The sequence below is a fragment of the Lagopus muta genome, chromosome 3 (genome assembly GCF_023343835.1).
Source record: "Lagopus muta isolate bLagMut1 chromosome 3, bLagMut1 primary, whole genome shotgun sequence".
NCBI lineage: Eukaryota > Metazoa > Chordata > Aves > Galliformes > Phasianidae > Lagopus > Lagopus muta.
Genome location: NC_064435.1, coordinates 78,315,285 through 78,342,928, shown reverse-complemented (window position 1 = coordinate 78,342,928; position 27,644 = coordinate 78,315,285).

Here is a 27,644-nt window from a genome sequence, read left to right as displayed (position 1 = left end):
ACAGTAGCAAGTGGATTAAAAATTACTGAGAGTGGTTACACGGTATCTCTTGAAATCTCCTCAAGATGAAGTAGAAAGCATCGAGAGCTGTAATTTCATTTCACAGATGCTGTCTCCAACCCTATCAGTCTCAGCAGGAAAACAGTAACACTGGCAGCACTTTTCCACAAGGGCACTTCAGGAACCAGAGGAGGCTGAACAGGTTATCTTGATGGTAGAGACTTGCTTCAGGCTTAGTGGGCAAACCTCTTCACACTGCTCACAGTTTATGGATTATTTTCTTTGAATTCTTCAGATTTTTTGAGTGCATCCCAGGGGAATACCCAACATGTGGGATGAGAGTTCAACCACATTTAGGGTTATTATCTGCCACATTAGGGTTATATTATCTGCCAGCCTGTGATGGGAGCAGACCTGCTTCTTGGGGCTGTGCAGCCAGAGGCAGATCATTTCCAAGGGTTCCTTCACTCTGATTTCTGGAGGCAAACTTATGTCCATGAAAGTTCAAGGGGGTGTAATTTTTATTGTGCATCATGATGGGCAAAGTGAGGAAATCCAGGGAATTCCTTCCTATTTATCAAGCACTACTGTGTCTCTATAAAGAGGATACATGTCGTAATTCATCAGTTCACCAGTCAAAAAATGAAGCTTGGCACACATGTCCAGGTAAGTCGTAATTGCTTCTGGGTACCAATGTGTTTGGCAGAACAGCATGCTCTGGAGGTGCAACACATCCCACACGCAGAGAGGTCCCAGAAACATCTGTTCTTGTTAAGGTTCTGTGAGGAACAGAAATACAAGGAAATCTTGAATTAACTCCGTGTCAGTTAAGAAGAGCTGGTCAGATGTCTGCTACCAAAACATTTTAAATAAAATTGTCAGAATTAGTTATGAGAAAAAGATGACATTTAATAAGTTTGTTTAATAAGATTAAACAGTTGTGTTTACTTTCTTTAAAGAAAAAAATATAGCGTGCTACTATATCTCAGTTTCAAAAGGAATTTTTTTATTTTCCTGTCTTCTTATCTATAGAAGTTTCAGTGCACTCATATGGCGGGGAAAAAAAGAATAACAAAAATATTTCAAAATCAGAGCACTTTGATTGATTCATCTATTTGTGTGTTAGCAGTTAAAAAACACTTTCAAGTTCTTAACCCTTAAACGCCTCTTCCAGAAGGAAAAATGACCCATTAGCCACCAATATTTCACATTATTAGGCTCATTAACATTTCATGACTGAAACAAGAATGATGATATTTTCTAGCTGCTCTAAGTTTTCTTTGATGTCTGGTGTCATATAGCATTTTATATACATACATGCATACATACATATATATATATATCATCATAACAATTATCCTCTGCTTTTCTCTACCTTAGTAAATAGTTTCATCTCCAGCCATGAGTTCTACTTTGCTTCCTCCTCCCACTCCCCCCCAGATTACCTCCTCTATCCACTGGGAGTTGGAGAGTGAGCAAACAACCGTGTGGTGCTCAGCCACCTGCCAGATTAAATCACAACCAACCACTTTAAGAAGGAGATGCACAAACTCATCTATGTGGAAACCAAGAACACTTTTTGAAACCCAGTTTTCCTCAAGAAAGTTAGCATCTGTATGCTGAATCTGCAAGTAGAAATTGGAGTGTCCAGAAAGCACAGGCAGAGATTCAACAGGCATGCCCCCTGTACACCTTCCAGTCCCATGGCTATTTCGTAAGTTTTGCCAGAATTAAACTTACCAGGTTTTCTTCCTCCCGCAGCCCGTCGCAGAGGTTTGCAAGAGTGAACCGTCTGTGCCCCCATGTGGAAGCTTGCAAGAAGCGCAGCACCCAGTCTTCGGAGCATTTCTGTGCCGAGCCTTCCCTTAAGTAAAGGCAGCGGTACGTGCTCTGCCAGCCCCTTTCTGTCTCCAGGAAATCATCCCAAATGATACACGGTCAAGGAAGACGCTTAAAATTCTTCAGTCTGATTTACCGGTGAATTAGTATTTAAAACAAACAAACAAACAACCACAGGAATAGATGTAGGTGGAATTACAGAAATAAAATACGTATACTAAAATAAATAGATTGTTCTGCATAGACTATAATACCAATGCAGAACAGAAATGAGCATCTTGGTCCTGAGTACACTGTGAATCTTTTCAGTTGCTTACGTCCTATGATTGTAATGGGCATGGGATCTTTGCTAGACAATGTACTGAGCATTGGCTAAAACATGATACAGGACAGAGAACTCGTCATGAGTACCTTTCCAAAATTATTTGGTTGCCATATGTTTAAGCTACCAGGAAGTTTTATGCATCTATCACACACACACACAAATTAAAAAAAAAAAAGGAGCTAGGTGGAAAACAAATGAGCGTAGATCAGAGATGCATGCATACTAACATAACCATCATTGCTTTCTCATTTTACCCTCCAGTCCACCCAAAACGTAGGTTATTTTAATGCACCGAAACAAAGCAAAGAAAATCCAAAGCTCTTCGTGCACATTAATGTAATTATGTAAAACGTTGGGGGAAAAAAATCCCCAGTTTTGTTAATAAGTGGTCCTTGTTCCTTATACTTACACACACGTACAGATTTCATGTGTATACATATAAATGAGTATACATTTATATCCACTGTTCTTTACACACAGAAGAAAGGGAAACAATACAAGATCTTCTTAGCTCTCTGTGGGAAGAACTGTCATTCTAATATCTACTAATAGGAGTACTGAAACACCTTCCCATGGAGCCAGAGGGCAAACAGCATTGACAGTATTGTCTGACAGAGGTGAAGTCTTCAGCACCCAACCTGGTCATGCAGAAGGCAAGGGAAGATGGAGACACAATGACACTGTCCTGATGTTTTCCATCAGTTTTATCCAGACTCGGGTTAAATGAGAAAATCAAATTGAATTTCACAGAATAACTGAAATCACTGTCTCCATATGAGTCATATATGTATTGCAAAATTTTAGATATGCATGAATATCACTACACTGTAGCCATCATTATGTCTCACTTAATTTAGATGACTTTTAAATAATTCCATTAACCTTCTTCTAAGTTTGACTTCTTATGCAATAGCCCATCTTTGTCTGGCTAACCTTTATGTGCTGACTGAGCTCACTCTGTGAAGCATTTGAGAATATCTCATTAGCTACAGACTGACATAAAGATCAGAATTAAAAATCAGCTGTAGGAGTCAACAGCTTTAAGCACCTTGCATAGAAAATAGAGCATTTTGCAGGACTGTGATCCTGTAGGTTCTCCAGTATGAACACAGGTTTTCCTCATCAACAATCACCATGGGATGCTACTGCAATGTAGCAATGTCAGAATTATGGGACCGTGCAGGTGTACTGAGCTTTCGGTGCCTGTTGCAATGAGCTGGAGGTCAGGAAGATCCAGACTTCATTACTTGATCCACTGAAGGCTGTTACTGGTCTTGCATCCCACACTTCTTACCACCTAAAGAAGTCCCTGGAATCTCTGGGCTCGCACAGAAACAGGCAAATGAAGTTAAGTTTAGTGTCATGCCTAGTCACACTTATGCAATTCAATGACAAGTGAGTCACCTATGTAGCATGAGAGCCATCAGTCACTGCTATCATCCTTTCTGACTGCAGTGAAGGACAAAGAGGTCCTTAGTTTCCCTGCATGCAGAAGTTGGCCACTGCAGCTCCACATAATGTGCCACAATGGGACAGGGAAAGACCTAATTAATGGCTCAGTCATGCCCTCAATGAGCTGGGAGTCTGACAGAAGCAACAGTTGCTAAATGAGGAGAGCAAAATAATGTCTGCACATGCAGCAATAGACTAGGGAGTTCATAGAGCTGTCCCTTTTCTTTTCAAGATAATTCTAGCAAGGATGAAATAAAGTAGAAGACATTTACAGCTATGGAAGCTAATTACACTGCTTTTTATTATTATTTAAACAACACATCTACTAGAACAGACTCACTGAAAGTTAAACAAACTCACTAACAGCTTCATTTCATTTGGTAATATAAGGCCTTTCTGGAGACATATGAGAAACAGCAGAGAAAAGTTCTCTATCTCCATTAATGTTTTATGTCACAGTTATAATTTTATTCCAGAACTGCCTTGTTTCAGCCTCTGAGAGTAGTATTGTAACATCTTAGAGACTGCTATGTAGAGTAATTTAATTACTATCAGATGGTTAGATCAACAGTGTGAAAACATAGACTCATTACTGATGAACAAGCCAGCAAAATTAAACCACTCACTGGAAATTGTTCCTTAACTACTTTACAAGAGCAGAGAAAATTGTATTCCTATATTAAAACTTCAAGTCAAAACTTCAAGCTTACTATCTTTCTTTAAAAAAAATAATCATTAGAAACAATAGGTGGGATTTTCAGAATTGCTTCAGCAACTACAGTTCCTACACTCCATTTCCAGAAAGACCCCTAAATGCCAGGAAGCCTGTAATTAATAAAGTCAGGTATAAGTTTACTCCAGAAACATTAGAAGGTACAAGAATCTCAGCAGAGAAAAGATGCATTAAACTTCTAATTAGTTTTCCAGAAATTCTGAAACGGGAAAGTTCTTCTCAAAGAGTAATTTGGAAAGCCAAGATATACAAACGTAGTTTCTAATAAAGTCCCTGGGATTTCCTGTTTGTCAGCTATAAGAGCATAAGTTTGAGGCAGGTGAAACCTAGAGAGCTCAATGGTTACATGGGAACAATTGCCATAAGACAGTTGAATGAAAGGACATAGAGCTGATTGATCTTTCTAATCTTATTTTCTATGTTTCTGAGGAATAAAAAACAGTTTCCATAATTGCAAGCTCTCTCCCTGCAACTCAGCAGAAACTGCTGTGAAAGACAAGAGATGAGAGCCTGAATGTGATGAAGAACTGAGGAATGACTGCCTGTTGGCTAGTCCAGTGAAAGAAAGAGTTTATTGCTTAGTTAAAGTTGCCTCTAGTCAGCTTTACATCATGACAATGTTATTTTGGGAACCAGGATGACTTACATTTGACAGCCAATATCCCCTACTTCCCCACACCTGCTTGTAGCCTGCTATCTTCACATCCCTTTGCACTGCCCACAAGAACAAGCAGGAATTCTCTTGGCAGTTAATTGCTAGAAAACTTGTCCCTTGATAACGTAAGCATACATTTCCTAGAATCATTAATAATGCAAGACACTTCCACATACAGAGTATCAAAGTTGATATGTTTTAAAACTCATTTCCAAATGTGCTAAGAATTAAACTTCAAAGATATCCCAAATCAAAAGTATCTAAAACAGTCATTTACTTTTGAAATCTGAGATTCAATCTATTTTTATGACTGCTTTCAGTGACTGAAAACAAGTATTTCTATTCATCTGAAGTCATAGCATGCGTTCTGTACTCTGCTCAAATTACTTTTTTCTTCCTTTTTCTTTTTTTTTTTTTTCCACTGGAAATGAGTATTAAATTACATGTTCCCATTTTTATTGCTAAACTAATTTAACTAAGCAGAAAATCATAGCATAAACTTTAGATATTACTGACAATACAGGGTTTTGAAAAAAAAATAAATTAGATTCAATGCACTGAATTACAGGAGAGCCGAGGTAGTGATCCTACAAGAAGCATTGCAACATTTCACATAAATGAACCAAAAGAATAATTATGTTAAGACTCTCAGTGAGTAGACATAATCTTCCACTGGTTTTTAAACAGTATGTATTACTCTTTTAAACAGGGCATTTCTTAGTCCTACCCCACTGAAATTAATGAGCCTACTTAGAGTCAGAGATTAAATGGGATCCACTTATTGTTTTCCAATTGGTATTTGGGAACAAATGAAATCTACTTGGATGCTAATTCAAGGAATAAAGTAACAGTTTGCCAGCTTTTCACATCTTAGTAATGTACAGCAATAAAATCTGCTATGGTGATGACAGCACACATTGGGTAGTTCTCTGAATAGCAAATTTTGTCTTGCATATTCTGGAGCGCCAAACAGTGATAACTAATGCCGCTCAGAATAACCTCAGAGTATGGGAAGGTCTTAAAAACATTAAACATCCTTTCAAAGGCAGAATACAAATGCGCACGGTACAATAAACACCCTTTAATACTGCAATCTCCCTCTAGACCATGATGGTGCCTAAAAGGAGATAGACTTTTCAAAGCAGTGAGATAAGAGGATCTTTCTCCACTCAGAAGCGTTACTGGGCAGTTGGGATCTGCCTTCACTGAGAACAGAAAGTGGCACTGGGGTTCAACTGACACACAAACACTTGTGTTGGAGGAGTATCAGGTGGAGAAAGCAGGAAGGAAAAGACAGAAACAGGAGGCAAAGAGGGAAGGAAATGGTGATGCAGAGGGGCAGATACTACTACTGAAGAGGTGTATGGGTACTGCTGAGTCACGGCCTGAACCTCTGATTAATCACCTGAGGCAAGCCATGAGTCAGCCAGAGGAGCACAGGTGAAGGGAATTCACCTGTGCTGCTGGAAGGGGTGGAGCCAGGCTCCAGCCCTCCTAGACCTATTTAAGAGCTGGCTACCAGAGGGGAAGGATCTCTTCTGGAGATCACCTCTCTTGGTGTTTTATGGTGAGCTCAGCCAAAGGGTAAGCTCTTCCACCTATTCTCTTTTTGTGATCGTTGTCTATTTTGCCTAACTGTCTTGATTATATTGTGATTATAACATCTTGATATCTATTGATTATACAATTATATTGTGATTATAACATCCTGATATCTATTGATTATACAAGAGGAAATACTGAAAGAGAAAGAAAGCTGATGGCATCCTGACAGAGATGAAGCTGGGTCAAGATATGAGTAACATTAAAAGAGCATACAATTCTCTCTATACACAGTATTAAAAATTGCCATGAGGCTATAAAGCTTCTCTTCTTTTTGTTTTACGATACACTACTGCAGTTTGAATAACATAAGAATGACAGATGAAAGGGTACTAAAAGACTTTGCTTAATACTATTACCCTTTGCTACAATTTTCACAAATCATTACACGTTTTTAAGAGAGTCAGCAGTTTTAAAATAACTTCAGTGATCTTTCATTACCGTTGCTAACCCACATCACACAAACGATACTTTTCTTTGCTTTCTGAATATACAAATTAATGAGCAAACAGTCCTGTAGAAATTGCAGTGACCCCTGAAAAACCCTTTGCCTCTCTTTGTGAAGAGATGTGATAATATTTTTCCAGTTCTTGAGTGATCTGTCTCCTTGAGCTTTCGGGCATCTCTTATTAAGGAATCTAACTTAAATTAGCTTTGTTTTGCATGTTTATTTCAGTAAATTGAATTTGTTCTCTTGCTGTTAAAGTGCAAATAAATAGAAAAGTAAAAAGAAGGTAGGGATAGTACTAGAAGTTGCCAATCTCAAGAAGCTTAAAAAAAAAAAAATAGCACCTACTGGGTGAGAACCACATTGTGCTGGTATCATGTCCCAAAGGATGCAGTAAAAAACATTAATGAAATAAAGTGAGCCTAGAAAACCAATTTGAAGAATAGTTACAACAGTGCTCGGGGGATGGAGTAGGTTATTCCAGGTTGTAATTGTTACCATCATGTTATTCAGTTTTACTGGTTGTTTACAGAACATTTCGTAATTTAAAATGTCTGCATTCTACAGGATCGTACACATACCACTGCTTAAGAGAATGGAAGCAAGTTTGAAAGAAATAAAGCATTTTTAATAACTTTAATATTAAAAGATTCAAAGCAGCAATCCAATAGTCACATCTCTGTACAGTAGAAGGCACTGTACTCCAATACTTATCTATCAGATTTCATGAGAAATAACAATTTGCATCTCTTTGGAGAGATAACACTAGAAATATATGGAATGCTCTATAGTATTCTTCTCTGAAGAGCATAAAGCAGTGAGATATACAAGCTTGAAGAGAAATATTCAGATATAAATTGCAAGATAAATTTATTTTTTCCTCTTACCTTCACTGAATTGCCCCCAGGTGGCCTACATCTGTCTTGAAAAGAAATACAGAAAAGGGGACTAGAAGCCACCATTGGCCTTTCTAATGCTACATAAATAGTAATATCCATAATCCCAGTGGAATAAGTCCCATCTCCCTTAGGAGCTTTAAAATGGCATACTTTTGCTCATCTCCATAATAGATCAAGCAGAGACCTACTGGAAAATGAACAACAAATTGAATAACCACAGGGATGTCTGAAGACTTTTCATGCAGGAACGCAGATATACAACAAACAACAGAACTCAGTACTGCAGACATAAAATGCAAATGAGAGCATATGAATATATCACAAAACACAGCAGAAGTACTCAAACTACTAAGGAGGTCCAACAACATTTCCCACAAAGAGGTAGTTGCTTCCAGTGTAGCAGGAAGCAACAAAGAGCACTAAAACCATCAGAATGTCAGGCACAGCTTCAAAGCTTCCTCTTGACCATTAAAAAAGAAAGCTGCAAGTCAAGACCTCTCAGGCTATGACTCTGTTCTACTTACTTTGCTGACAGAAGAGGGAATGCCATTTCTAGAGTACTCTGTTCCAAATACCGGACCCAAATAAAACAAGAATCGAAATCTCAGTCCAAAGTAGAATCATAGAATGACTTAGTTTGGAGGGGACCTTAAAAGCCCACTCAGTTCCAACCTCCTGACCTGGGCAGGGCTGCCTCCCACCAGCTCAGGCTGCCCGGTGCCCAAACCCAATCTGGACTTGATGGGACATCCACAGCTTCTCTGGGCAGCCTGTGCAGGTGCCTCACCACTCTCTGAGTGAAAAATTTCTTCCGAACATCTAACCTGAATTTCCCCTCTTTAAGTTTAAAGCCATTCCCACTTACCCTATTACTCTCAGACTGCATAAAAAGTCTGTTTCTCTCCTGTTTATATGTTCCCTTCAGGTACTGAAAGGCCACAACGATGTCTCCCCAGAGACTTCTTTTCTCTAGACTGAACAAGCCCAGCTTGTTGAGAGGTGCTCCAGCCCTCTGATCATATTCGTGGCCCCTCCTCTGGATCCACTCCAACAGCTCTGCATCCTTCCTGTACTGGGGACCCAGTCTTGGACACAGTACACCAGATGGGACTTCAAGAGGGTAGAGTAAGGGGAGACAATCACCTCCTTCTCCTTGCTGGCCATCCCTCTTCTGGTGCAATCCAGGAATATTGTCGGCCTTCTGGACTGCAGGAACATGCTGCTGGGTAGGCTTTAAACTTTAATTCTTTTGAATTGATAGAAGTCCTCTGCTAAAATGGGAAAACTCAGTCAAGGAGGCAATATGCAACAAGTTTTGGGCTTTGTGAAGTATTATAGAATTTCACACATAAACCAATGCTGTGACAGTCTCAGTGCTTCTTCCAGCATATACCAATAGCAACTTCTAATCTTAAAATGAGATTCATCATTTTAAGATTAGCTAAGATAGGAATCTTCTATATTTAGATGCTTTAATATCTAAAGATTAATTATTGGACATCTTACAAAATATCTCAGTTTCTTTAAGGAAGAAGTCATAATCTGTTTTCCTCATTGCTGGTTTGCAGAAAACCACTCTAAAAAAATCAGCTTTATGATCTTGAGGCCAGTAGCTAGCTGTTGCCATTCGTTCTTCAATTACCTGTGTTTTGATCTTAGGAGCAATCTTAATACAGAATTGGAATGAGTGTGTTTAATGTCTTTTCCCCAAAAACCAACAACAACAAAAAAAAAGAACAACCAACAATAAAAGAACAACCAAAAGTTTCCTTCTCTCTCTGTTCTGTATCTAGCTTCACAATATAATCTAGCATAGACTTCAACCCAGATCAAAATATTTCATAGGGAAGTGTCCAATTGAAGAAAGGATTTGTTGGGAGAAGATCAGTGCATTACTTTGACTGTAGTTACCAATGTCATGTGGTCTTTACTGAAGCCAGAAAGACTTCTGTTTGAAGGAAGTGGGAGAAAGGGTGGAATAATCATGACACAGAAAGACAGCAAGCCCCTGGATTTGAAATCATTTGATAAAGGATTAATGCAAGTGCTTCGTTCTGAGGATTATCTGATGAATATTTGATGTGACTAACGTTTTCAGTAGTAATATTTCAATATTACAGTCCTATGACGAGTCAGATTAATGTTGTTTCCTTATTAGTTGCAAACACCAATAAGAAGTTTTTATATTGGCTTAATGAATGAGGTACCACAGAAATAGGGATGCTATCCCACCTGCTGCAGTAAGAGATCACTTTCTCCAGTACAACCTCTATTTCCCTGCCTAGTCTTACAGACAGACTCCTCCTGATCCCATCAATGTAGAAGCTATAGAAATCCTTCCATTCCTTCCTGACTCTACCAAAGCACCATAGATCACCTTCATCCTGCATTTGCAAACCACTGCAGGGGGATATAGCTCATTCAGGCATCATTGTGACTGCTCTGGGAGTGATGGAGTGCCACAGTCTCAGCATGGTAACGGCTAGGTGTCTTAGGCAGCAATGCAGAACAACTTACAGAACACTACTTGTATCAACACATCACAATTTTGTTAATGTTGATGTAACACATACTCGGATTTGTGCTACATCTGAGGAATTAAAGCAAATCGCTCCACTATCATAAAAACTTTGAAAGCTGTTTCATCATTTTATTTAGAATATAAGTGTAGGAGTTTTTTATTTAAATTGACTTTGGATTTGCCTATCCTGCTTCTGACACTGTTACTCTTCATATTTAACTCAAATGCTTATATTTGAAGGCTGGTTACATTCAAGCAAAAAGAAGCAATTCTGTTTAGAATTACCACTAACTGCCTTAGCATCCTCCAGATTGACGTACTAATGTTAGAAACATTACCTGATGAAGTAATTTATTCTGTTCTTGTCCATTTGGCCTTCCTTTCAGATCTGCTGTGATGTACCGGAGGTACACATTAGTGAGCTCAGGCTCCAAAAAGTAAAGCAGTTTCTTTATATGCTTAGGAAAGCCCAAATCATATAAAAAAAACTTCTGCTCTTGAGTCTGAACTCAGAGATTTGACCATATGTTGAGTAGTACCTACATAATTCACACTCTGATTAACATGCATTTTCCAGCAATTCTATTCTGTATCTAGAGAACTTACGTACTGACCAAACCTAATAATTACAACAGATCAGTACTACCTGTTACCCTCACTGTGCTTGTTTTCTACAGATTGTTTTCTTCTAATAGAACTTCATCCTGGAAAATACTGAGTACAATAATCCTTACATAGAAGAATATTAAAGCAGATGTTTAGCTGATCTGTCATTACCTGCCATGAGGTTGTAGGCCCCAGAGCACAATGCCACACAGAAAGCAGTCAATCTCCATTATTTATTCAGTGCCAGCAGTCTAAAAACAAATCATTCAGAACACCAATGAAAACAAGACCATATTTTTAAGTTTGCTTGTCAATTCAGTCTTTTCCAAAATAAGTAAACACTAACAAATTATTTGGTTTTATACTGCTTTGACAGATAACTAAAAGAGGTTCTAAGTCTAGTCTTATCAGATTAATTCCTAAGCTGCACTCAATGAACTCCCTTCTCCCACTAAAAGCAATTAATATTCTAGTCTAGTTTGCTACCCGTAGTTGCAATTCTAAGTACGTTTGCTGAAAAAAAGGAAGGGTTAACAATATTTTGTTTCTTCAAGAAATACATGCTACCAGCAGGAGTCTTCTCAATGGTACAATATGGCTTATGTTAACTGGAAAATTCCTGCTTCAATTAAAAAAGAAATAAGAAAGTAATACAGCTAGTTATATAAGTTGCACTCCCAACAAAAATTACTGACTATATGAGAAATAAGAAGATGATATGTAGAGTGCAGAGATTAGAATATTATTCAGTTAATCCATATTTACCTTTTATTAAATATAAGCTCCAAATTCTCTTGAATGTGGATCCCAGTAAAGGAACAAAGCAAGTTCAATGAATCTGTTGATAAGACTCTCAAAGCCCACTGCTCCCTCTCGAGTATCAACACATTTAGTAGAGTGGCTAGAGCAACGAAAAATATTCACTGTATATTACACAGAGATAAATATGTTGATAGTAAATTATAGGTTAGACTGATCTGAGTTGTGCAGAATATGCCAGGCTAGAATATGCCAGCCATAGCTTTATGATAGTATAAAGCTGTTCTGAAATAATATCATTTCTTTAATAATCATTGCTTTTTTAATTGAAACAGCACAAAAATCATAAGGAATCTAGCTACCCTGGATTGACAGTGATGTATATCCACTTGTTTTTGCCTTTAAAATGGATAATTTCCCATTTAGTGATTAATACAGGTCTACTTCATTAGCTAATACAGTACTGCTAGATTTTAGGGTTTTAGAACTTGGCCTTATTCCGTACTTGAAGGATTTCTTGTTTCTTCTACATATCTAACTTGTTTTCATGAAAAATAAATCAAAAAATGGGAAATTTCAAAGTAACTTGATCTTACTATATATCACAATACAACATGATTGCTTGTCTCTTCAGAGTAGAAAAAGGAAGATTAGATCAGAACTACATTTTTTTTTAACGTACGTTGTCACAACAGTTGTCATTGTGATTAAGTACAAAAAAGCAAGCATGCACATTTTACATCTTACATTTACTACGTCAGCCTCTTTGTAAGTGTACACTACTTAATATCTGACATGTATTTATCTAATTTGAAAAGAGTGGCTACTGCGTTCTAAATAAAATACAAATTCCATACAGAGACAGAATGATTTGGAAAAGGAAAACCAGCAACACTTTGTCAGGGAAGGGGACATGTTTTAAACTTTAGAAGCTGGAAATGTTTGGAAAACAAAGCTATACAACTAGAAATGTGTACTATTGCTGACATAAAGCTGAGAAAACTCAGCAACACTCACATGAACTTATATGGGTGCTACAAAGTAATGGCAATGCAGGTTTTAAAGAGCATTTACTAACAAAATTCACATGCCTGTCACAGACAGCATATTAGTCAGCACTAAGTCAATTAAAGCGAAGGACACTATTTTAATGTAAAAGACACAGCAAGATAATACAGCAGTTGATGGGCATCACCTTGATTTGCAGATCTGGGACAGCAGTATTTTTCACCTTCATTGCTATCTGCAGTTCCTCCTTTTCCCCCTCACCACTGAATGACAGAGTCATTAAGGTTGAAAAAGATCTCTTGATTATTTAATCCAGCCATCCACCTTCACCAATATTTCTTACTCAACCTTGTTACTCAGTGCCAAAACTATACATTTCTTTAACACCTCCAACGGACAGTGAGTCCTTGTCCCTGTGCAGCCTGTTCCAATGCCCCATCACTTTTTTGGAGAAGAAAATTTTCCTGCTATCCAACCTGAACCTCCCTTGGTGTAACTTCAGACCATTCCTTCTCAGCCTATAGCTGGATGAGGAGAGGAGGAGGTCTCACCCAGAAGAGGAGACCAACCCCCATATCACCACAACCTCCTTTCAGACAGTTGTAGAGACTTTGAAGTCTCCCCTGAGCCTCCTCTTCTCCAGACTGATCAATCCCAATTTCTTCAGCTGCTCCTCATAAGATGTGCTCCAAATCCTCCACCAGTTTTGTTACTATTCTCTGAAAACTTCTCAGGGGCTCACTGCCCTCTGTTCAGTGCTCACTAGAACACAGCACTTGAGCTGCGGCCTCACTAGAGCTCAGGATCATCTAGGATCATCTCCCTGGTCCTGCTGTTCACTATTTTGGATATAAAAATGTGTATAAAGAGACATTTGGATGACGTATTGGTATTTATAGCCAACATACACATACGTACGTTCTGTCTGGAACAAACAGCCTATGCACATCTGCTTACAAGACCATAGAAGACCTTAGTAAAACAATGCGTACTTTATATATAACTATATATATAATTTTGTAATCATATATGTGCAAATAACTAGCAATAGTCATTTTCTTTCTTTCCTTTCAACTGGAATTTTAAAGAGAGAAAAAATAAGAGAAACAAAACTTAGTGAAACAATGAGAGAAGCTCTTTGGCTCAAAAACTATAAAAATTAATAAACAAACATGAATAAAAATAATGTGCTGTTAGAAACAATCACTTTTTCATATCAGTTTTTCAGGCATTTAATTTTAGCTTTAAGATATCAGCTTTCCTATCGCTCCTATGGCTAAGAATGACAGTCCCTACCTTGATAAATCTAACCCCTAAATAAGCAAACCAGTTTATGTCTCATAACAGCTTCTCATAGATATGTTGAGTGCCTTTGCCATACAATATTAATGTTGAAAATAAATATTTGTCTTCCAAAACAGAATCAAAACAAAAATACATGCCAGGACTGACAAAGTAGAATCCATAGGACACAACTCAAGTATTATCCACCAGGAAACTTCCATTATTGTTATTATTTATTATTTTTACCAGAAGCTACAAAAAAAAAAAATTTTTTTTAGTAGCTTCTGGTAAAAATAATAATAAAATAACAAAAAGAACCCCCCCCCCCCCCCAAACCAACAATGTAAGTTGTGAAGTATTTTTGCAAATTCAGATCCTATTCCTGCTGTGGTGGTAACATAACCGAAAAGCTTATTCTGACTTTTCTTGGCTCTTCCTCAAACACATATGGAGGTACTTCAATAACAGGAGAAAACTATTGAATAATAACAACTGAAGTCCTCATTTCTGATCTACATGAAACGAAATGTTTAAACATCAAGTAACGTAATAATTTTTAAGCCATTTTTTGAAATAGTTCAGCTGTAAGCCAGAGTCAAAATAGTTAAAAAAAAAAAAAAAAAAAAAAAAGCACTAAACTATAAAAGTGAAATATTTCTTGTTTTCTTCTATTTGGAGAAAAATGGCTAAAACATAGGCCGGAATTTGACGTGAATTAGCAGATAGTACGCACTGCCTTCAAAAACAGATATTCAGTTATTTTATTATTTCCTGGGGGAATGTATATGTACATACATATATCCTGCCTTGTCTTTTAGAATCATTATCAATGACAATTTGATGTGAGTTAACACTGTCAGATCTCAGATAGTATTGCCAGAGTCAACTCAACATTAACATTAAAAATAAGTGAAAGCAACAACCTGTCTTATGATTTTCAATATTCCTGTCTCAAAATCAGATGGAATAATTTTCGCTTTCTATCAAATGTTGATATGAAAGATAAAGAACGGAATAGAACTGTGATTTATTCTTCTGATTGCTCTTTAAATATACCAAAGATCAAGCATCAGATTCTACCTCTAGGTACCTACTTCTACTTCTAAGCCTTCCAAACAGTACAGCAGATGTCTAAAATGACAGTCATTCAAACAAACTGAAAATGATAGTGTATGCTTGGACAGAAGTTCAGATGATACATTCCAGCCACGGCCATCCAAGAGGCCATTTCCCACCATCCGCTCCAGGGCACCCAGATCCCTTTGCTTGGGCTGAGGTGGCTGGGGAAGCAGAGACAAGTCTTGTACTCCCATCTGCACAGCATGGAGGAAGCCTGTGATATAATCAATGGCCTCTCATCCCACCTCAAATTCTTGGGCTTCTTCCATCACTCAAAACCAATGTGCTGCAGGTAGGAGAAGCTGGAAAATTATCAGAGCTCTGGAAAGTCTGAAGCAAGAAAAGAGAAATCTCTTCTCTCACGTTTTCTTCTTCACATTTCCTGAAATGGCTGAGAAGTCTATTACTCTTTTCACGGAAGAAGATGGGAAGAACACCAAAACCTTTTAATCCCAAATATTTTCTTCCACCTTGACTCACATGAAAGATCATAGGCTCCTACAGCAAATAATGTGACTGGGGAATCCATTCTAGAAGTGTTTAATGCCTTTTTCCCCATTTTCCCACAGGTGAAATGGTCACTTTATTATTTATTTAATCTTAACTGGACAGGGTAAAACCTACATAAAACCTATTATTTTGGATAGTGAACTTTGATTCAAGACAGCCAAAGTTCATTTTATAAAGGGAGATTCCTACTATGAAACAGAACCAAAGACATACTGTATCAGAGATTGTTAATGCAACAAAGCATTCGTGATAGGCAGTGACCTACAGAAGCAATCCAACTTTCATAGTACATTCAGTTGAGTCACACTGTACTATGCCACATAGGAAGCTAACAGGTTTTCCTCAGACAGTTTCATATTGAGTTTTGATTAAAAAGCCTTGTGCATGTATGTGCATATATACACATACTTAATGATGATTAGCTAAAAGTATGGTACTCAGCAATTTACTAACCGATTTCTCTCAGTAATTCAGAAGGCAGGAGCAATTTTGTAATGTTACTTGTTATTTATTATGATATAACTGAGCAAGACTATCATATAGCCACTGAATATCACGGAACATTAATTTGTAGCAGCAATACAACATCTGCATCACGGTTTCCTACTGTATGTTTGACTGAGCTTTGGTTAGTCCCAAAGCCTTAGATGAGAGCACTGAGGTGTATAACTGGTTATCATTTCTCACATCAAACATTTGGGGGTCTGTGTGAGACAAACAAATTTATCTGAACTATTCTCCATTGCTTTTGTTTGGTTATTAATATCCTTGACCATAAAGAGGAAAAGCTTCTCATATATGAGGACACACTGTCACCTTTTACACACACAGAAAGCATTGCTATATTGCACAAATCCCTCCATGCCCTTACCATCAACGAAGGCCAGGCCCTGGCAGCTCAAGTGGGAGCGGCTTGCTTTTGTGCTAACCTGCTTTCCTGACACAGATGAGCTGTGCATTCCAAACTTCTCTATCACAAAGAGCTGAGTGCTTCTCTTGCCAAACAAGCTGAGAAGAGGTGTTTGTTTTCGTTTTTTTTTTAATAACAAAGGACAAAAAAAAAAGACTAAGTGATATGACAGGGTGGTATCAGAACAGTCCTATCTGTTCCTTGCTATTTGCATGGAAAAAAAAAAAATAAAATTGAAGACAACATTCTTACTCAATACTGCCATTAATTCTTTTGGTTGAAAACAATTTTAGTTTTGAAGGACCTTTAGATCTTTGAGCTGGAACAGAAAATAAAATTATTAGCTGTTCTGTCTTATTGGAATGAAATATTTAATTCAAACAAAAGGCTACTCGATGACATTCTCATTTGTAAAGAAAGGAGACATACTTGGTTTTGTCTGAAGGATAACTGCTCTGCTTAACTGCTCCTTCAAAATGTCAAAGTTACACTGAGGTGGGGAAAAAAAAACAGCAACAAACAAGAACTCTGTGTGCTCCTTGAGCCCAGCTTGCTCATTGAAAGGGACAGTGGAATAGTATTGCTCCTTCAATTCCTTACAATAGTAAGCAGAAAGATGCTCAATTCAGGGGTCTGCCCTCGGAAACACTGGTTTCTAGATTAAGTGTTTACACAGACCATTCTCTCTCATACACTATATGATATAATCTAAGCATCATGTTAAATACCTTATCCTTTATGTCCACATCTACATCCTGCAAACATCACAATCTAAGACTAAGCAGCACACAGCTGGCTCAAATGTAGGATAGAAGTTCCTTCATCATTAAGAATATTTTTCCCTTTCAATAGTGTTTGGTGTTTTTTGGATGTCACAGGCTGTACTCCGGCACTCATGGCACTCCTCACTGACACTGCATCGCAGACAGGCAGATTCTGAAGTCTTACTGTGGTGAAATACGTGCTCAGAAGCAAACAGCACAACTCATGGCAGCTCAGCAATGCCTGTATTTTTGACCCCAGGGAAAGACTTGCACAGAGCCAGTAAGACACTGTAGAGATTTGATATGATCCTTATCCTGGCTGCAGCTGGGACAGAATTGATTTTCTTCAGTGTCTGGTATAATGCTACGTTTTGTCTTTAGGAGAGAAACAATACTGATAACAAACTGATGTTTCAGTTGTTGCTGAGCAGTGCTGCACAGAGGCATTTCAGCTTCCATGGTATCAAACTGCTGCAAGGTTAAACCACAACAATCCTACCTAATGGCACAGAAGTTGTACAAAGTTTTAAGTTTCTGTAGTTCACTCCTTTCCAGAATCTGAGTATCATGTCCTCAATCTTGGGCCAAACTGAGGACATTATACTCAGATCTCTAGACATACATGAATTCTTTGAGATGTCTCACATTGCCTGCTGGCTGCTTGTATGACCTACCAGCTGACCTCAGAGCACAGCATTTCCTCTTTGCTGTTAAGCCTGTTCTCTACCTTCTCAGTTTTGATAATATGAGAAAACATAGATAAAAAAAGAATTGGAAAAGCTGTGGAGGAGGGCTACTCTGCATCCCCCTCCTCCACAAACTGCATCATGCCTTCAATTTATGTCTTTTTCCACAGTTTACTAGTTTGGATTTCGTTGTTTGTTTTACTGAGGTTGCTTCCCTAATAATTATTCTGGATAAACATTTAATTCTAGTACTCCCAAACCTGGAAATGTTTCTAATATACATATTATATGTATATATATATATAGGGTGATATTATCATTTTACCATATTTTCTGGTATGCTTCAATTGTCACAATTTAGGTGTTAAAATAAGTCACATTTTTGAAAATGTATAACCTGAATTATCTGACATAAACACAGTTCCATTGCTGTTTGTATTGGGATTAAGATTAAAGTTCAAGATATTGCTTATTTATCTTGATACAAGCTCTTTTGCTCTCTCCAAAGACACATCCTCCTCAAGAACCTGATTCAAGTTAAAAGAGTTGGTTCAGTAGGGCTGGAAGACCTCATAGGTCGACACAACCTATAAACAGGATAATTACTTAGCTCTATTTACCAGCAAAAAATATGCATCTGCTTCAAATCCCCTCCATCCAACATTTTCATTCATTTTCTCCAAAATAATCCATTCCATGTTAGGGAGAGGAAGAGCTATTTCACATGTAAATATAAACATACAAACATTTTGAGAAAGGAATAGCTTATGTTAAAAATATTCCCTCATGCAGAAGAAAATTAAATGGAGATTTTAAAGACCTGGAGCATTAGCATTTGCTTTTCAGTAGAAAGGCAAACATGCTGCATTTCTGACAGTTAAAAATACAAAGTTTTTACTGTCCAGTCAGTGATGTACGTATTGCTTCCAAAAATTGTAGTTCACGTTCTGAGTTTTGTTACTAGATTTACTTGATTTGTGCATGAGTAAACGCTATACTACAGCACCATGAACATCCCACAGTTTCATCATACCTGAAGTTATACGTGCTGTAAGTTAACACTGGACTGTGTAGCACAGTATTTGTTCTATACCACTGCATTCAAGACATTCTGAATGGATTACTCTGATACTTCATAGATATTATATCCCTAAAGCATCAGTTGGTGATTTAAAGAAAAAATTGCAATCCTGACGAATTATGTGAAGCTAAGGCATTTAACAGCTACCTGATGCCTCTTACAGAGAGAGTTATGAATTCTGTAACCAGAACTGATTTGTGGGACAGGCAGGACCAACAGAGCCCATTTCAAATGTGGGCAATGCTGTACAGTAGAAGCCCACTTCACCATAGAATTCTAAACAAGCTGGCTCAGTCACATAGGTACACAACTGAGAAAAGCTTACAGGCAGCTTTCTGTCTCTTTTAAAGGAATGTACAATAAACCACACTGAATTAAATTTGTAGGACTGTTGTATTATGGTCTTTGGTTTAACCAGAAAAAAAAAACAAATGTGTCATGCCTTCTAAATTTGTATTAAATAAATTTGTTACGCTGGGTTGACTGTAGCCATATATTTTAAAATGATTGGAAGTTAGAAACCTTATAGGAAAGTTCAAGCAGAAAAGATTCCCTTGGGCTCTAGTACTAAGCAAAAATGCATAGCTATACCTTATAAGCACCTTTGTCATTGAACTGTTTTCAGTTAAGCATCTGTATGTTTTTCTCACCTGATAGAGCAGTGTGGGCTGTGTAAAGAGGATGAACATTGCATGCAAGCTCAAATGGTGCAAAGTTTTTACATGTTGGGTAACTCACCTTTGCTCAAAGTCAATTATCATAATCTCACCAGGCTTGGTTAATATATTGGACCACCTCCTAAACTGAAAACCAGGCCAGAGTAATCCCAACCCATAGGTAACAAGAAGCAATATGATTTTTTCTTGGAGAACAGAAATCAGAAGACAATTTTTAATTCAAGAACGAACACTGAAACTGCAGACAGAATTCTGGGTGATTGTATGCTCCCCACCTGCCCCCAGCTCCATGGCCAAATTTGACTACAGTGCAAAAATATAGGCTAATATGCAATAAAACGTGTTTGTATGTCAGACTGTCCAAATGGTCCTCAAATTAATTATAAAGAATAGCTCCACTTCCCCTGATGAAGCCAAAAACATGTTGAATTTAATCACAAACATCAGGAATGAAAAATGTGGGCTCACACACCATATGACACTACTCACATTTTTCCCCTGCAAATTATAGCACAGCTTAGCAAAGGAGGCTGACAGATATTTTCAGTGTCCACCCTCCCCCCCTAAAAAAAAAACAAAACAAAAAAACATACAAGCAAAACAACAAAGTGACCAAGACACTGTCTTAAAGAAAGAGTTATCATTGATAACTGCTCACTTTTTTTTCCCCACCTACCCAAATAGAGCAGCTTCTCTGCTCTGATTTATTCCACTTTTCATACACAAACTAAAGAGACAGACAGATTTTCTGGTTAGGGCACAGCAGTGGAAACATTGTTTATCAAAGCCAAAAATCCATTAACTACTTCCACGAAAATACAGCTTTATTCCAGTATCTCCTCACAAGTAAAAATACACTGCCTTCCGCTCCAGTACCTTACAAACCAACACTAAGGTAATGTCTGAGAACAGACGATATAATTACAGAACATCCTGAGCTACACCTGCAGCCATCGGAAGTTTCCATTAGCAACCGCAGAAGCACTTTTTGTTAACCTCACAATTTCTTTTCTTAAAGACTTCAATTTAATGCGTCCTTTTACTTTTGCATTTTAACAGCAGTTTTTCCTTTTCCTCAAGTACAGCATTTCTGCTAATTCTCTCAAGATCATTCTTGCTCCATTCTTAGCTTTTCCCTGCTTCTCAAAAACTGTACTTCAGCCCTTAACCCTACCAAGATGTCTTTGGCAAAAATCCACCTTCATTCATGATCACTCCATGTAGTTAAAGGAAAAAAAAAAAAGGAATTTAGGGCAAATATTTATCAAACCTTGCATTGGATTTTTTTTTCCTATTAATTCACTGCATTTATTTTCTACATCACATAAGCATTTGCTAAACACTCATTTTGACTGATGTTGAGAAACATCTTTAGAGGTAGAACTTCAGATGACCTTGAATTTCTCAAAAAAAAAATTATTTCTTTTAGATGCATTCTTCTACTCCCAGAACAGTCCTGTTGCACTTTCCTCTGTAAATATAGTAAAAATCAGCTAAAAATATAGAAAAAATAATAAAAATTGGAGGTGAGACATCTCACATGATGTCTAAATGAAGGAGACATTGGGAGGGAGCAGGGAAAATAATCCAGTTCTGCAAAATCATTACTGTTTCAAAAAGTGTTGTTATTATGCAGGAATAAGAGGGGCATTTTCTTCCTTCATTTATACATATATATATAATTTATTTAAATAAGAAAATAATACTTAGATTGCTACTCTAAGAACAGGCTCCTAAACTTAGGAACCCATTTTTCTTCAGTGATCATACCAAGACCACAAAACCGAACTGCACTACTACGTCTCTTCTGTTGAAATACAACCATAGCCACAGAGCCTTTCCCAAAAATTATGAATATTACTGAAAATACACAAACTGCCACAAAAAACATACCATGCAACATCAGATTCTTCATACAAATAGAATTCAGTCCACAAATGTAGTAGTGCTTCATCTGTGAAATCACACAACTGAGACATGCGCATTTTTTGCTTCATTGCTTGTTCTCACTCCACATTTTAATGCTTACCTACAATTAAAAAGTATTTGTTCCAGGGTCTCTTTCTGGTCAGACAGACCAGGTTGAACCCTTCTAAGCCTTCTGGAAGCAAGTGGATGCAGTGGAAGTGCATGACTTTTTTTCCGTTGTAAGCTCTCATTACATAGCTCAAAATCTCTGTCAATTCAAGCAAGAAGTTCTCCGTGGAAGTCTTTGTCGTTCTTCTCGAGTAACAAATCTAAACAGAAGTGAGAAGAAGATGTGAAACTGTAAGACAGAAGCATGTAGGAAGAGTTCAGCCTTATCTGACAGGTTAGAGACTGTTCCAGTGACTGAATGTCTTGCAGAGTTTTTTCCCATTTCACAGACAATCAAATGGGAATGGGGATATAACAAAACAATAAGAAAAAACAAAGGCTGAGCCTTCAAACACAACTGTTTTTGCAACATTTATCAGTAGTCTATGCTTCTTGCTTCTGGCATAAGTAGTGGTACAGGATACAATCCTGGACCATGAGTGCTCAGCATCCATCCTCCAGCAAGTGAAGCTAACGGGTGAAAAAGAAAGCAGTAGCTCTCTGCTGGTCTTCCTCCACAGCCAAAGAGAAATTCAGCCAAATTGCAAAAAGCAACAATGCACAGAAGCTGGGGAAAGAGGTTTTGATGTTTGATGTCCTTCACCCTTCATCTATGGCCAAATGTGTTGTCAGCCACGAAGGAATCTGCCTGAGTAGCTTTACAGTCTGTTATTCATGGCTGGGAGATCTTCCTCAGAGTAAAGACAAAGAATGGAAATTCTCAACAACATTCAAGAAATGATGTAATGATAACAAATTAAGATGCAATTTAATTTAACCTTACCAGGCACACATACTTGAAAAATTCAAAAAGCTCTCTTTGCAAGTCTTTTTTTTTCTTCTCGTATTCATGACAGAGACTGCAAATATTTTCTTAGTTTCTCTAGGTTTAGAAAGAATTACTTCATATACAGAAATACCATCATGAGAGGGGGGAGGATAAGAAAAAAAAACACTGAACAACATTGTTACTTGGAACATAAGAACTTCAGTACCTTAAGATTAGCTCTTTATCTGATCCAAATGAAGATAGGAACTGTTATTTGACTATACTTTTTGGTCTCACACAACACTGATGCTGAAAAGTGCATCAGCTATATTTGATGAATCATTCTGAAAAGCACACTTCTTGAAATGAGACATACCTGCATTTCTTTTATCACCTTATAGCACAACACAAGCTGCCCTATGCTTTTAGTTTCTGATTCCAATTAACTTCTAAAGCTCTATTTGCAAACCATGAAAACTTAGCAACACTAATTGGAAAAATTCAGCCTTTAAAGAGTGAAACCCACAAAAGAGCTTTCAGCACAGAGCATAGAAGTATCTCCCCTAGCAGAGCAGCAGAGCCCATGCTGCTAAGTTTGATATACAACTGCTAGCACTAAGGTTCAAGCATCTAAAGTGTCCCAGATGATTCATCCACAGAGCTATTCAGAGTTACCAGGAAAAATGATCCACTAAGATCTCCCCAGAGCCCAGTCCCAAGGATTTTAGTAGCACACACCCCTAGGAAAAAAACACTCAATGACTAACTCCTTTCTATTCTAAGATACCTCTTTTTTTTTTTCTTTTCTTTTTTTTTTTCCTAAAAGGAGAAAGTTTCTAACCAACTCAGAGCAGAAAAATTGGTGGCATCTTTCCTTCATTTGGTATTTCAGTGAGAGACGGCGGAAGATCCACTTTCAAAGCTTTTCTCTGCTTTACAGCCAAGTAAGAGATGAATCATTTGGGAAGGGAAGTTAGAAAAGAAAGATCACGCTCTCCAAAATTTCAAATCAAGGAGTGCTATTCAAAGGGTAGTGAACCAGTGTGCTGCTCTTGCAGCTATAACTGTTCAGGCATTTGTTATTAAAATTTATCTTAGCACTCTGCTTTGCCATATTCACTTCATGCCATATCTGAAGGGCATTTTTAAGCGAGAAAACAGATACTACAGATATCCTTATGGACAGCTTAGATGTCCGTAAGAATAACATAATAGCTGTTGTTTTACATGCATATTTGGCAGCAAGCTTAATTCAAAAATAACAGCCTTTATAGCTGCGGCCTTAAACTTGTCAATTTAATTTAGAATAGAAATATGCCAAGAACCAACTCTGTGTCCTACAGGTAGGCAAAGGGCACAGAGAGGTTTCCATAGCAGAAAGACTGGACTACCCTGTTAGCCAGTGTTGATAGTTAGCTAAGTAAGCAAACTGCCAATTCTTGCAGCCTGTCATGACAAACATTCTGGCAGGATTGAAGCAGATATGAACCCAGAGTCAGGTTACCACCAAAGTGGTATCTCTGCCCAGACCATGCTACTCCTCAGACATTGGCTGAACATGTGTCAACATTAGCTATGCTAAGGCCTTGCAGCAAGTCACATCAGATCACTGATACAACAATAGGCCACATTCTTTGAAGGAGAAAACATCAAAAATACAGGGGATGGTAGCTGACTGCTCCCTGCACAACAACACTGCTGAAACACAGGCTGAGGAGAAGATGAAGAAGGCATGCCAATCTTTCAACTGCAGAGATTTTGATCTGCTTTAGTCAAATGTTAACTTGCACTCTTATTGCAGCAGGAGAGAATGCAGAAACAGTTTTCAAGATTAAATATATCAATGAACTTCACCTCAATTCCCTATTATTTCCAGCAGTTTTTTTTTCCTTTCTATGAGCTCTCTACTTAATAACTTAGTAAGATAGTGTCTTTCAGTACTCAGAACTAATCAGGAATAAGAGGTTATCACTTCACTTTCAAAAGGATTAAACTGGTTTCCTATTGTGAATCTGAAAAAAAAATTAAATAGTACTCCTTTTGCTATAAATTACTCAACAGAAATCACAGAAAACCACCCTACAGACTGCCTACTGCATTTGCCAGCTTTCATAAAATATTCTCTTCATAGCATACCTTAGTGGCAAAGCATGGAGTCTAGTTTCTTGCCTTTGTACAGCAGAGGGCTTGGTTTACAAGCAGGGTTCCTAGGCTGCACAAAGATGGAGGTCACACCATAATTTACTCATAGTAAATCTTGGCCTTTGTAAAAACACTAGTGGTTTGACTTTGAAATATTGAACTCTCACCTGTACTGCTAAAAAAAATCCGGAAGGGCAATATTTTACACAATTTAACCTTAATTCAACTTATTTTCATAATTGAATAAGGCATGTTCTTAAAAGCAGTAGATCTCTCATAACTCAAAGCACCTGAGACACAAAGTTAGGCAGAATTGGTGTACTCTAAAGAAAGGCAGAGTTATGCTCCATATTTTGTTAATCAGTACACCAATTTTACAGATACCTGCTGTTCCAATTTCCTCCACTTCCAATTTCCCTTCCACTGTGTAACTACAGTGATCCTGTGGGAGTTATTATTGAATTTGCTGGGGAACGACCAGCAGGACCACTGGGGATCTTCTCCATTAAGTGATCTGGAGATTGCAAGGGCATTTCTTACACTGATTCAGAATGACATTCTGTTGTTTGATGAAACTGAGGCTTTTTTCAGAGAAATTCAGTTGGGTTTTTTTGTTTTGTTTTGTTTTTGTTTGTTTGTTTTTGTTTTTTAAGAGGTTTATTGGCGTTAAACTGAAAATCAAATCTTAAAAGCCAAAAAGATGCAGAGTTTTAGAAAAAGATTGAGTATACAATTGAACCTATTATCTAAACAAACAAACAAAAAAACAACTTGGTGAACACAAGGGCAGTATTTGGCTTTCCAGAGTTTAGTTTCAAACAATAATCTAGTAAACAAAACTTTCAGAAGCGCATTTTACTGTAGACATTTTAGTGACTTTCTGCAATAAGGAGAAGTACATTTGTTACCAGTTGACTGGTTTCTTGTTTGCTTATAATAGTTTTTTTGTTTGTTTGTTTTTGTTTTTGACCACAGTAACAAATATATTAAAACATCACTGAAATATCAAAAACATCACTCACCTGAATTTTATTACCAGCTTGCTACTTCATCTCCATATCCTTTCACCGTATCAGAATGCAGAGAAAAAACTAAGTACAGAAGAGTTGTTAGTGTTCTATTAACTTAAATGGAGGGAATCACTTTCATTCAAGTAAAATAGATGATGCAAAAGTAACCCACTTATCTGCAGACAGTTTAAGTCATTTTAAAAAGTAATAATAAGCCTCATTACTTTCCTACTTGACCTCAAATGCTGTAAATGGCGGTGATTATTTTTTAAAGGGTGTTAAATACTAAGTAGGTTCCAGAAATATTATGGCACTTTTAAACTTCCTCATCTTACTTATAGTTGCCTTGTAATTCAAACCCGTGCTTCTCTGTGTAACAGTGCAGAGCAGGAAAATATAGGAGTTGTGTTCACAGTTTTAAACAAAGGGCAAAGAGGGAATGAGCTGCAGGCTTGTCTGCACCTGTGGGTACCTTATATGCAGAATTACATTCTTCCAGACCAATGGGAACTCTGAGTCACTGCTGATAGCTAAATGGACTGGGTCTGCTTTTGTGTTTTTTTGTTTGTTTGTTTTTTGTTTTTTGTTAACTGTGTTTGAACTCAGCCAGTTTTCACAGGCCCTCTCAGCTGCACACTACTTCCCCCCCAACAATTCTCTTTGGGCAAAAAAGAAATGGTGCTCTCAAGCCTGGCATTAAACCTATATTTGAAAACTCAGCGCCCATATGTGGCTGTAACTGAAGGAATGTTGAGTGCCTTCTATTCCCCATGTGTTCAAGAGGCATTGATATTATATTGATATAATATAGATAGAACTTTTAGGATCCAGTCCTGCAAAGAGAAAGTCTATTAAACTCACAATAAAACTTCTGTTCTTCCAGCACATCTCCCTCAGTCTTCAGCAAGACCTGTTGGATTAACCCCCTCAGTTAATCACCTCACTGCTTCACTTTTTCTCTCTATCCAAAAGCAACCCTCAGAGCTGACTTAGGCACCAAATACCTAATGAACAAGAAAGTCTTTATATGTCAGCTGGCATAACCCCCCAAAAAACTAATGATATGTAGAAAATCAAATAAAGTAACTAGAAATGGGATGAGAGATCTGAAATACCTCACTTCTCAAACAGGCCTGTCTAGGTAAGAGACAGTATTTTTATCCTTACAATCATCACAAAACATTTATAGACTGAATGAAGAGATGAGACTGAGATTTATATAAGCATCAAAGATAAAACTTCCTTTTCCCTTGAAATTACTTCTGTCCTTATGGCTTTGATGAATCATCTTACATTTGTAAAATATCTGTTGTTTAGTTTTGTTTACAGGACCAATGCCTTTCTACATGCTAGATTTTTAATATATCCACAGCATTAGTAAGATCCATTATCAGGTAGGTATTAATAGAGCTAAATTTACTGCTAAACCATAGAAATATAATGTCAGATACCAGGCGCTGCAATTTAGTAAAAATCACCCTTTGCAAGTCCTTTTTTCAAAGTAAAAAGTAACAGCTGCATCTTTGATATTAGCAAGGTATAGAATTACATACTGTGCTATTAAAATAAATGTACTGCTGAGAAGGTATGACTAGTATTTCACAAATTCAAAATAAGGATTATATTGGCTAAGCTATTTCACTTGTTATCCACAAAAATATAAACTGAGACTTGAAAAATAAAAAGGTGTTTTGTTTGTTGGTTTTTTTTTTTTCCTATTGTTCAGTCTTCTGGTGAGAAATGTAAATGACAAATGCCTTTTCATATCT